Raw genomic sequence first — 12207 nt, forward strand, 5'->3', positions numbered from 1 at the left:
TCATGCCACAGTTATTTCACCCTGCAGCATCTCTCAGGCCTCTAAGCGAAAAGGAATCTGAGCCTCAAGCTGTGGTACGATGCACAGAGTAAAAACCTTGCTGTGGATTTTATGCATCTTACTCATACAAAATTATTTTTTTTTAGGTTCATCCAGTTTTCTGGAGTGTGGGACTGAGGCACATTAGGGAAACTTGTTCTCTGGATGACAATACTGAAGTGAAAACAGCATGTGATCAAATGCAAATACGCACTGTGTAGGGATAGTGTTGGTAAGAAAAGTAATAGCAAGCCCCTGTAACACATGAACAAACTCTGTGACAGTCAGATGTAGGTTTTGAAGTATCCATTTGAGTATCCGTATTTTGGTACCTATTTGCTTTCTATAAAAAGGCTTCTCACACCTGTCCATATTTGCAAAGTAATAGTTGCTTTCAAGTTTCACATCTTCAGAAGCCAGAGAGGAGTGCCACGATGGCTACAGCTCCTTCCCTGCGTGAATCTGGGATGGGCTGGACTTCAAAGCTTCATTAGAGAGCTTTCAAACGCAGTAAATACATCCTTGTGTGCTGCTGATAGATCTAGCCGATTATAATAATTTGGAAAGTTAACATGTTTATTAGAAGCCCAGTTTAATAACAAAACAAAACAAAACAAAGAAAGAAACATGGAGGATACTTTCATTTGACTCCTCTGACCTAGATGCAGCGGCACATACACTCATTTGGAAGCTCCCCTTCATCAGCACCTCCCCCCATGGAGCAACTCTCTCTCAGCCAAGCCACTGAGCACAGCGAATAAATGCAAGAGAAGCTGCACTTGATTCAAAAATAAGTAATTGCATTTAATTGAAGCCACGCTCCCTAAATGAAGATTTGGAAGGTGGGTAGTGTTATTTTGTTTGTGCCTTCCTTTCCCTGGAGAGCAGCGCGGCACCTCTGGCAGATGATGCAATGCTGAAAGCAACCAGCTGCAAGGATGTGTCCCCAAGCCCCACCTCAGAGAAGATGGCTGGCTCCTCCGCTGGTCTCCCTGTCCACCTGTGCTGTTCTGCCCGGTGCTGAGCCAGGCCAGCGTGGCTGGGTCCCTGAAAACATCGGGGGGGGGGGGGGGGGGGGGGGGCGGGGGGAACATCCTCTGCCCAACGTTTCCGTGCAGTCCAGCCATGACCCTACTGCTTGAGCCCCCCCTTCCCCTGCCAGCGTGTGCCTGGTGGCCGGAGGCAGGTGGGGATGCTGCAAGGCAGCACTGAACGTGTGGGCAGGAGAGGCATGAGGTAACTTTGACAGCTTCTGTCCTGCCAGCTGTTTATAAAGACCAGAACAACAACAATCTCAGCACCGGTTTTTGATTCCTCTCCAAACACTTGCACATCACTGAAAACTACCATCACCTCCCTCTCCCCCCCCCCCCCCCCAGCCTACCCTTGTTCTTTCATTTCTCCCTTTTCTCCTCTCAGTTCAAAACCTCTCCAGCCAGAGGTTATCTTCCTGCCAGAATATAGTTATCCATGACTGCTCCTGCCTTCTGGAGAAGAAAAGCCAAGACTTAGCTAATTTGACACCACCTGTACCTCACACTCCCAACGTGGGCCCTTCTGAAAGCCAGGAAATCACTTGTGGTTTTTCCTGCCCCAGAACCACCTGGCCAGACACCACCCAGACGAGCTGAGCCCAGCAGCATGGGAGCCTGAGCGCTGCCACGTCTCAGCATGGGGCCAGGGCTTTGGGGAAAGCTGAACGCATCCCTGCTACAGGGCTGGGCAGCCGAGATGATGAACGCCACCAGACATGCTGTGCACATCTGCTCTGGCTGAGTGAGACCAAGAACCCAGTAACTACTCACAGTTATGGGCTTTCTCCGCACTTTACGCCCATGCAGTGGAGAAGACACTCCCAAAGTGCTACTGTCACCTCCCCAGGAGGAGATGTTCCTTCACCCTCTGGTAGGATGCAGGCTGAAGCCTGGCAGAAAAATCTTTTCCTCTTTCCCTGCTTGGGACAGAAAGTGATACACCCTGCAATGATTACGGGCAGTTCCTTCAAAGAAGCAAGCCTGCTGCACTCTGAATTAGCACAGAAAATGCCCAGGGACTCAGAAATCCAAGGTCTGGCTGGGAGTTAAGGATTCAGGGCTGATCTGCCTTGGTGGAGCTACACTTCCAAGGGAGCAAAGGTGGGCCGACCCTCCCTTGGCTTTCTCATGTAAGCTGTATTTGTTCATAGCTGTTTGCTATTTCCTTTTCCACTCTGAAATGCATAACCAAGCAGACCCTCATATCCCAGCTGGCACTGTGAGATTATAACACTTTGGAGGCTGGGGTGTTGGTCCTCATTCACCCACTGCACTACTCTCTCACCATGAGGAAATCATTTCACCCCTGTGTCACCCCACGGAGACAGTCCCCTCTGCAGGGTGTCCACCCTCCACCAAGGGAGCACTACAACTAGCACAGCAAGGATCCAGTCTCAGTCAGGACTACCTGGTATCATCAGAATGTGCACAAGTAAAAGAAAAGAAAGGTCCTCTTATACAGACAAAGAATTGAGGGGTGGGGTGGGGGAAAAAGAGATGTGGATTCCAGCAAAAATAGGTTTTTTCATTGCCAATTTTTTCCATATTCGCAATTTTTCCATGTGGTTGGATCTAATCCACTTCCACAGTGTTTCAACCTAAGCCAGAATAGGATTAAATGCGTTTACATGGAGACCTAATTATGTCTAATAACAATTACTGGATATTTTTCTCTATAAATAAGAACAGAAAAACACCTCATGCGACCTGACATTCCTCAGCAAACTGGGAGAGGCTTATTGTGAAATCTGAAATTGGATGAGCTATTTCAGTTATCCCTAGTCCTTTTCAGAGAGGTTACACATAGGCTTGTCCAAACGTATGTCCCAGGAATAGACACAAACCCCAAAGGATTTAATCAAAAGAAACTGAATTAACTTGTGTGTATAGCACATTTCAAGGAGTAAAGAGTTTTCTTCAGGGCCACAATACTGAATTGTCTCATGACAAGTGCTAAATTCATTAATGTGACGGAGATTCAGTGTAGGACTTCATTACCTTTACAGATGGGACTGTGCAAGACTGAGCCATGCAACATAAATTCTTTCCTTGCTTTTCATGTATTTATTTCGGGAAGGAAAGGGATTGGAGGTGACATTAATTATTGAGCTGGGAAAGGTTAAACAGAAGTTAACTGATGGCCAGCCCTGGGTGATGTACAAGGCAGGCACAGAAGACACAACCGCAAATTGAGATTCTCCATGTGATGTTACCCCCAAGCCTCCATCCCCTCCGTACAGAGAGGTAACTCACCATGACTGCGAACTCAGCCCAGTGCTGCTTCCAAAGAGGGACCTTACCAAAGGTACTGGCAGTGGGTACATTACTGCTGGAGCAGCTCCTCTGAGGTGCCAGCTTGTATAACCAAACCAAAGCCAAGTGTAGAGAACAGCAGCAGCAATGAGAGGTTGGGGAGCAAGCTCAAGGCTGAGATACACACAAGTTCTCCCATCTACCACTGAAATAATTAGTAAAGCTGTGACCTTTCCAGGTGCTTTGAAATGCATCCCTTGTCTGCTGCCTTTTTTTGTATGAGTACTGTGAAAATCATCCCTTCATTACTTTGCTCCATTCACACATATCCCTTAGTAAGTGATTCCAAGGAAGGTATGTGAACAGATTGAGAAAAATGGTAAAAGTCTTGAGGAATTACAGTAAGTTCATAGAAGTGGCAAATATTTGACCAGAGGTCATCCTGTCCCATTCCTAGAACATCCCGTTCTGTTGTTAATGGCGTTCGATACGCACCTGCCCCCCATCACAGAAACAGAAATCCACAGAAACAGGTAACAGTATAGCAAAAGGGCACACAGTTGTCATGGTGATGAATACAGTGAGTGTACGCAGAGTGTGAGAGAGGGAAAGCCACATAAGGCCATCAATGTAAAGATTTTCACAGTGACTAATAAACTCCGGGTGCCCAAGCTGTGGCATCCTACAAACGTGGTGATGGGCAAGGGATGCTGGAGTCCTGCATCAAGGGGAGAGAGACCCTGTCGTGGGAGAACTGGCTTGACTCAGCTCACTGGGCACTTCTGCAGTGCCAAAAACTGGAACAGAAAGCAAATACGTTTAGTCCCCACAGATACATACATCCATGTAGAGCAGAAGGAGGAATCCATGAGGCTGGATTGGGGCTGCAATCTGTAACTGACAGGTCACACTCATTAATGCACAGGCTAGGCTGATGTGGATGGTGGTCACCTCTCAAAAATTTGTTCCAGAGGTAACTATCTTGTCTGTATCTATGTCTTGTAGAAGCCCCATGTCCCTTGCATCTGATTACTCACAATCCAATGTATTTGTCCAGATCTCTGTATTTTTGCTCCCATTTAATACGGGAACATCCTAGAAGGCACCTTAATTCAGAATTGTGGCCCTGAAGACAACTACTTACTGTTCCCCTCCCCAGAAGCACTGAAAATGAAATAGGTCCTTTTTTTTCAGAAATAGGAGAGCTGTCTTCCATCCCCTCCCTGGCCTGAAATGATTCAAGGTGAGTCCTTCGCACAAGCTCAGCTGAAGCTGGCAAATAGATTTTAAAGTTTTTGATGATATAAGCAATACCAGACAAATACAGCAATCGCATATACCACATTTTCTTCAGAAACAAAGCTACAAAGACCCCAACAAACACAACTGAAAATAATAAGGAAACCTTAAGTCATGCCTAGGCTGCACAACATAAAACAAACTTTTGTAAAGATGATTGCAAAAAATACTATTAATTTTCACATCTTGGAGTGCATTGTAGAAAAGTAATGGACATTTTTCTCATGCTAATGAGGGAGGTGAATTTTGTACCAGATCCAGGATTTAGACACAGGATGCCCCAACCCATGTGGTGCTCAGACAGGTGTGCTATTTTCCTGCTTCTAAGAATAAACTGAAAAAAATACCCAGTTTCCAGACCACAGACACTCAGAACAGGGTTTACCTACACAGCCTGTGTCTGCATCTGAACTCATCCTCCAGGAGGCTTGCACAGTCAAGGGAGACAAAAAGGCACTTGGAGGGTGTGAGTCATTTCACCTGCAGCTAGATGTTAAAACAGGCCAGACAAGCTGTACCCTGACATGCCTGTTTGTCTCCAGTGTGTCCATACAGGGAGCTTTGTACATGTTGCTGGGATGCAGACATCCTCCGAGTGATGGTGGGTAAGTATTACCAAACCCTTGCCTCTAGCAGTGCAAATGTCACGGTTTGGTGCAGATGGTGTAAAAAACCTTCCTGCAAAGCTCTTCTCTGTGCATGTGTGTGTACCATCCCCTGATGCTATTTTTATTTCCCCCCAGCGTGCTGGGGTATTGCCAGTTCCTGGCTGGGATACATTCCCCACCCAGCCTCAGAGACCAGCCAGTCCTTCCAGATAAACACTATTATTTTAAAAGCTGCAGAGGGAGGACGAGGGACAACTGCACAGAAGACCATGCCAAACTGGTGGGTCCAAGTGAGAGCTTGTGGAAAAAAAATAGACATTTTGCCTGCAGGGAGCAATCAGATGAACCACTAATCGGGAAGGGAACTGAGCTGGTCTCCTCACAGCAGTTAGGAAATTGGAGCCTACCTGGGATGGCTGTGGCTGCTCCCGTACAAGCATCCTTTGGCACTGCAAATCTCATCCAGCTCCCAGATGCTGCAAGGCAGGTCCTGCTGGGATCTCTCCCACCGCTGGCACTGTGCGCTGCTAAGAACTGTCATCACCAGCAAACCCTTCCCAGGCCATTGCTTTGATGTGCTCAGATGAGTCTAGGATGCTTCAGCCCTCAATCCTTGAGGACTAGTCCTCTGCAGGAGCCTTGAGTTCTCAAAACAGGACATTTCTGGCACCCTCTTTTTTGATAGTCTGAAAACTAGGCCAGTCAAGCCCAATTTTTCACATGTAACCTTTGGTAAACAGGCTTGCTCCAAAACTGAAGTGTTTTTTTAAATCTAGGCAGGTCACAGAGAACATGATTCACTATTAATACTTGACGTTAAAGTGGTTTTAAACCTTATTTTTTCAGATATTAAATATTCTTTTAAAAATAACTTTTAAGATGCTAACAAATCTCCCTTTTTATTTACATGAAATAAAATGTGCTTAACTTTAAAATATTAAACTACTGCAAGAATGACGAGAAATGAATAGGAAATTACCTTAGGCAAGCCCTTTTTGCAATTAGGCAGAAAGCGGAGCCCCTGGGCTAGCGGAGCTGTGACATGCAGTTCAGTCTAACAGAGCCGCCACCGGCCACCTGTATTTGTCCTTTGCCTGAGAGTCCAGCCCATGAGCCTCACAGTGTGCCAGAGAAACCTGAACCACTGGTGTAACACCAGCCTTCCTTGGGATAGATGCAAGAAGCCACTGCCATGCACTGTGGACGGTCCCACTGTGTCTGAACTGATTCCCTGCCTTCAAAACCTGTTTGGTTGCAGGTTTACTCGCCTACCACAAAAAGATGCAATTCCAGCTCTTAACCCCAAGGAAGAGTTTGGAGTAACGCCTCCTCCTAGGTCAGGGCATGGCAAGGAAGTAGGAGCAGACAGCTCAGATGTGAAAAGCAAGGCAGCAAGACCAGCAAACACCAGTAAGGAGCACTGGCTCCAGCACAGCTTCCATTAACAGCTTTTTGGTACGGCTCTCCATGAGCGCAGCCTCCGACTGTGGTGCCCTGTGCTGGCAGCAGTCTCTGCAACTGAGAAGCACAGTCAGAAACCCTCCACCCAATGCGACAGTGACAAGAAACCTGGCAGAAATGGAAGGGAGCTGAAGCCACAAAAAGCCAGAGCCAACAGAGACTGAAGCCAGGGTGGTCCTTTCCAAATGCAAACTTCATGTAGACTGCTTCACCTAATTTACTCCTGTAAACCTCCATGTCCTTTTAGCTCACTTGATTAATCTGCATTTTGAAGATGCAGAATAGATGGCCTGAAATGATGGCTTTATTGTTCTGCTCAGATAGCTTTACTTTGATGTGAAATTCAGCCTCAAAAACAAATTGCTCTAACAACTGTTTTAATTGCTCTCCAGTAAATTCTCCTTAATCCTCCTGTCCCAGGAACTGTTTTATGTTAAACCATTGCTCCATCTGCGTGTGAGAAAGGAATCACTGTCCTTGGCTGTGCAGTGAAAACGACTGACTGCTGAGCAATTAGTTAATCTCTGGGATAGAAATGTTTCACTAAACAGTCTTTCATGCTGGATTTTGGAGGAAAAGAAGATTTTTGTAGGTTAGTCTGCTGGCGGCTTGAAAGAAACAGTAAATAATAGTCTTTCTGCAAATTTCCATTGATCCTGACTTCACAGACACGGTAGCATGCAGAAGCAAAAGCTTGCTGCTAAGCACATTTTAGTTTTGCTTTGGAGAAACTATATTCATGTAGTTCCCTCCTAAGCGATTACAGAAGTGACTTGTAAGAGATGTGAAGATTTCCAATCCGAGTAACAAAGTGATGTCACTTCAAGGAAAGGAGAATTATTCCCATAATGTTGAAAAAGCCCTTTTAAGGGACATTCAATGACATTTTATAGGCAATAAAGGGGTTAATCCTTTCATCATGACTTTAAATAAAGATCTGTGTCCCCCAAGCTGCTCATTTAAAGAAAAGGTGGGGCACGCAGGGAGGGAGAGACCCTTCAGAAGAACCCAACAGCCACTAACTGATTTCCCAAAGCCCAGAACTTCCATCACCTTGTTACCACTTGCTCTGTGTTTTAGAAATTGGTTACTGTAGGTCAGATTTTAATCTGGTTCCATTTTGTGTTTGCAATCAATTCGCACAGCACCCAACTACTCTTGCAGAGAGACATCTGTGCATGCTGGCAGCCAATTAGGCTGATCTGCATTTGCGAACAAGCATGCATATTAAGAAGAAAGTGGTTGAGAGTTTGCCCAATCTACTTCATACTTGGTATGGATCTGAAGTCATCCTGCTTTACTTTAAAACATGCCTGCATTGAAGAAGTAAGAGAACAGAAGCAGGCAGAGATCCAAGTCACATTTGTCACATCCTGAGAGCACCATGGCCCAACACATACAGCACCAGGCTGGGATTCAGGGGGGTGGGTTATTCTGCTGGCCTGATCTTTGGCCAAGCGGGAGGTCTTGTGCAAAGCACACTGCCTCTTCATGTCTCCATCTCCCCCAGTGTAAGAGAGGATAATAACACTGCCCTCGTTTCTCCAATTAACTGAAAATCCCTCTATCATTGCTAACTATTTACAGCTGAGAGACTACAATGCATGGCTGAGAGCAGAGAGAGGTCACTGTTTTGTCTTGTTGCCAAAACTAAGACAGTTCATTAAAAACACAGCCATAAAAAAATAATACACCTAGATGTTCTCAAGATTACCACTCAAGATTAAGGGCTCAAGGCACTGCTGCAGTAAGATGCCTAGGGCAGTGCACACCAGATGTATCAGAGCATCAGGAGAGGACTTCATGTGGCATCGTACATCAGCCAAACCTTCATTAAGGGTAGCATTGACACCTAATTTCCAAGGAAGGATCAGTCAAACTGCTCAGCTTGAGTGACGGGCACTGATTCCTCAAATGGTGTGATTACATGTTTAATTAAGCACTTGCTAAGCTAAGGAGTCAGATTTCCAAAAAAAATGCCAAAGCCTCTTACTCTGCACAATTGCACACGTTTACAGAAACCTCAAGGGCAGCTCATTCTCCTGGATCAGGAGATCAGAAGCTCTTTTTTTACTTCCAGTTGCCGAGACATGAGCACCTACCTCCTGCCCATACCTTTGGCACTTACAGACGTCTCTTCCTCTTTGTTCCCCCGGGGAAACCAATGCATGGACTTTCTGCTGCTGCAGGCTTAGCTGTCATATCTGATGCCTGCTGGCCTCTGTGTTTCTACTTGGAAAGGGATGCTGAAGAAGGGCACCGTGCACCTTTGGAAGTGAGGAGCTTTGCCGCGGTTTTTAAACAAGACCCTGCAATTGAAACTGCTCGCTTCTTTTGCTGCTTTGCCCTCACTATTTTCTGTTTTCTTTGCTTTAACCAAACAGCAGATGCCTTAGCATGTTGTAGAACAGCCACATTCAGACCTATTTCTCCAATACTATCGAAGACAGCAAAATGCACACAGAAAGGCTACTTCATTTATAAATTTACGGTATTTTTCAATCAGGGTCTATTGCCTAGTTTAGGGTCAGTCCGTTGCACAGAGGATTATTTATCTGTGTGGCCTCAGAAGAAACTGAACTGTGGCCATGACCCAAAGAGACAACATCCCTCCTATGGGGCTCCTGTCACTATTGGGGCGATCAAATACAGCCTTAGCCTCCCAGTTCCTTTTCAGGACCCAAAATCCTACACTGAACTCGATAACGAAGGCTAAAATGGACTACGGAGCTGCAACGCTTTGTGGGATTAAGGCCTAATCTGTTTTCTGTATACAACACAGAGATGCTTAAGCATGGGGAAATTGAGCAGAGAGCAATTTTGGGATAACTGTTGCAGTGTAACTATTACTGAGCAGTGTCTCATGGGGACCCTTGTTCCTTCTCACTAGTTAGGTTTATCCACTTCGGGATTTAAATCCACACCTTCCTTTACTCCATAACAGCTCTCCCTTTAAACAATCTTAGCCTCAGATGGTCATTTGGTGGGTGAGCAAAGTAAACAGTTCCTCCTGCCCTCTGCCTCTTTCTCCCAATCTCTCCTTCTTGCACATGTCCTCTCTCCCAATCTCTCCTTCTTGCACATGTCCTCTTGATGGAGAGCATTGTGTACTCACCTCTCCCTTCCCTTCCCCTTCTCTTCCTTACTGAAGCTTCCTAACTGAAGTTATTAGAGTGAGCAAAGGGCAGGAGAGATATTTCTTGTACTTCTTTGCCTGGCATTGAAGCAGAGAGAAGAGCAGATTTCTAACATACCTGCAGGACTTTCTTTCCTTCCAGCTTCTGCAAGAAGGGAAGCTGAGGTATTTATTGAGACCACGGTGGATTTCTAGCCCCTGGGAAAAAGAAATCCCGCAGAAGGCTAAAAACCCATGCTCAACAGACCCAAGATCCTTCACTGGATGGGAAGGAGAATCCCAGCAAAGACGGCCTCCACTCACCACGACAAAAACCATCCCATGACTTTCAGAACTCCACATTGATGTAAACAGCTGGTGACACTAAGTGGTGCGCTAAGACCAAGTTGCCACCACCAATCCTTCCAGCACATCACCATTAGGTACCCTACGGCTCAAAGTTGAAGGTAGCTTCCCATTGCCTCCTGGCTCAGCTGCAGGGTGGTGTGCTCACTGTGAGACAGTGCCCCTTCAACAGGACAGTCTCCAACTAGATCAGGCAGGCTGGGTCCTTGCAAACTTACAACGGCCACTGGATCAATATCTGCTATTGGCACTGACCTCATGCAATGTCAATAGGCAGCAGTGTCAATTGATTGAGGCTTTGCTGCGGTGCAGATGATTTACGGTCTGTGCATTTTGCTACAGATGATTAAAAAAAGAAACTCCTCAGGGACAGCAGCTTTCGCTTTGCCCAGTGCAGTATCTCCTAAGACTGACATGCTTTTGAGCATAAACAGGGCAAGATAGTTCAAAACCTCCAGATGACAGCGGGGTAGTTTGAGTTTGGGGCAGATGCAGAAATGGTGCTCTCTGGGATGGTCAAAACCACCAAAAGACTTTTCAAGCTGCTCTTCAGTCTCATTTAACTTGGAACAGAAAATTGATCATCAATATAAATATGCAGTACTAATCTACCACTCTTCTTTCCCTGTACTGGAGAAAGTAGGATCCATGTTGCTGCCTATTTTGCCAGACATCAAAACCAGGGCACAGAGAGGTCATACATCATTTGCTCAGGGTCACTGAGCTGCTTAGTGGATGAGCAAGGGGGATGGAACCAAGGTTTCCAACCCAGAGTCCCCACAGTAGGAAAAGCCATACTGCAAAAAGATTAAACATATAAATATAAATACATTTATTAAAGTAAAATATAATTATTAATATAATAATGCACTTTCTTTTCACTACTGTCCAGTCCGGGAAACATAGTTTTGGATTTGAAATAATTGAAAGTGCTCAATTGTAATTGCTAATTGCTGCAAATATATCCAGTCCAGGACTTTACTGCTGTTCAGGTTTGTGTTGGAAGTAGGGTGGGAAGGTAGGCAGCACTACCTCTGTTTATTTTCACAAGGTCTTGCTCTCACTCCAATGAAAAATGTCAAAATCTTCATGTCTGGCTTCTGGCCAGCCCTACTGGTGACAGACCCTGTATTCCTGCATGTCCCTAGCACAAAGCCACACAGAACATACGTGAAGAGGATTTGCAGAATTCATGTTTTGTTCTCTGTGGTTTTTCCTCTTACGGGTTTCTGCCTGAAGACTAAATGGTCTCAATAAAGGCCTAAGAGTCCCCATTTATAAAGTCATACATCAGCAAAAGAATTGCAAATTGTTCCCAAAATGAACTATTCTCTCTACTTTCAGTGGAAATTTAAATTAATTGGAATCATTATGGGTTTTTTTTCCCTCTAAATATTATTGTCCCTGATTATAAAGTGCCTGAAATGTAATCTGAAGTCTTCAAATCTGAAAAAGTGTTTGGCAACTGACAGCTTGTTGATTTTTTTCCCAGCTGTATTCACTGGTCTAACAAAAGTTAACACCCATTACTATCAGCCTTGCTTATGACATTGAGGATATTCTACCTGGCTTTCAGAAACACTGTTTTTGTATGGAATGTGCTATCAGCTACTCTGTTTCTTCACTTCATCATTTTCAAGTTTTGTTAATCTATTGAAAAGCTTTTATAACTTGAGCTTCAATTAAAACAATGCACTTCCAGTGCCATGTGATGTAGAACACCATCAGTTTCGTTTGGAAGTGATGAGTCAGAAATGAAGAAATAATTTTAAAGGTCAGAACATATGAATGCCAGACCCAAGGGAAAGGGACAACGGGCAGCCTCTGTACACCAGGGAGCCAAGGCATCCAACCTTGTTGTATTTTTCCATATTACAAAACAAGGAGGTAAAACATCCTGCTCTGCCACTGCCAGACATTCCTCACTTGAACCAGTGGAGACCAGTTTGGTGGGGAGAGCCACTGACTCCAGATTCAAGGTAATTCAAACACGCGGTAGTATTCCTGAGTGGGGCAGATTTGGGCTGGTGGT

The 12207-nt window shown here is 45.2% G+C and overlaps 1 protein-coding gene across 2 annotated transcripts in view; it reads right to left on the minus strand.

Annotated features, from left to right (window-relative positions):
• The window catches only part of KCNH5 (potassium voltage-gated channel subfamily H member 5), a 210576-nt gene that overhangs the window by 25419 nt on the left and 172950 nt on the right, over positions 1–12207 (minus strand). The window lies entirely within an intron of this gene.

Source organism: Falco punctatus (assembly GCF_963210335.1).
Source record: "Falco punctatus genome assembly, chromosome: 7".
Classification (NCBI taxonomy): domain Eukaryota; kingdom Metazoa; phylum Chordata; class Aves; order Falconiformes; family Falconidae; genus Falco; species Falco punctatus.